The sequence below is a fragment of the Pteropus medius genome, unplaced genomic scaffold, assembly GCF_902729225.1.
Source record: "Pteropus medius unplaced genomic scaffold, Ma_sr-lr_union100, whole genome shotgun sequence".
NCBI classification, from domain to species: Eukaryota; Metazoa; Chordata; class Mammalia; order Chiroptera; family Pteropodidae; genus Pteropus; species Pteropus medius.
Window position 1 is genome coordinate 6,196,443 of NW_024354498.1, and position 1,052 is coordinate 6,197,494.

At 38.1% G+C, this 1,052-nt stretch overlaps 1 pseudogene; it reads left to right on the plus strand.

Annotated features, from left to right (window-relative positions):
* Positions 1 to 375: 375 nt before the first annotated feature.
* On the plus strand, positions 376 to 494 carry LOC120594376 (uncharacterized; annotated as a pseudogene).
* Positions 495 to 1,052: the final 558 nt, after the last annotated feature.

Sequence of the window (1,052 nt, forward strand, 5' to 3'; positions counted from 1 at the left end):
TCGAGCTGTTTTTAACCTCAAACTCCACAATGATGAGCTGGTGTCTATTAGAGGAGGAAAATATTGCTTCTTAAATATCATGGTTATAAAAACAACCACAAAATTCAGGCTTCAATATTTCTTTTAATTACTTCTCAAGCCACAAGAAGAGCAATGTCTTCTTTAATTAGGTGTTTTAGATAACATTTTGAACTAAGACTGCTTAGCACATTGCCTTCAACATTAAAAAACTATAATGTATTTAAGATGTATCTCAAATATTATAATCATACACTTGAACTCTGACATTAATTAAATTTCAGGGGATTTGTATTTATATTGCTTACATGACAGTCCTTCAAAATAAAATATTGCTGTTAAAAAAATTAAATTGTAGTCTACGGCCATACCACCCTGAACAAGCCCCATCTCATCTGATCTCGGAAGCTAAGCATGATCGGGCCATTTTAGTACTTGGATGGGAGACCACCTAGGAAGACCAGGTGCTGTAGGCATTAAAAATTTTTTTTTTTTTTAAATTTACACTTTTAAACAGAAGGCATGTGCCTGCTTGGTCAGTCCTCGTCCTCGGGGAGAGGCTGTTGTTCTTCTCCAGTGTATCCTTTTAGCATTAAAATTTGAGGAGTTAATGATATGCAGGTTTCCGTATGGGGGGCGGGGGAATAAGCAACTAGGATGCGGATGAGAGAGAGGTCCTATTCTGAAGCCATTTTCTGAGTCAGCCATCTCACCTTTGCTTTAGCTTGTTTACTTTTTTTGCTTAGTGATAAAAGTTTTTAATCACATCTGAGCTCAGCGTTACAGCTTTGGTACAGAGGAAACTGTCAGTTTTAACCCCCGGGCTGAGTTTCATCCAACGAGAGAAGCTGAATAAATACTTTGTTATCAAAAAGATTCACTTTGGTTGACTGAGTTACTCGTCCCACTGTAATGCGATCTTACACATGGATTACTCTTGAGCGCCAGAGCTGTACTGGAGGCTGAGAAAAGCTGCTGATGACCGGAGCAAATACTTACAAAAGTAAAGATCAATCACTACGGCTATTTAGGCC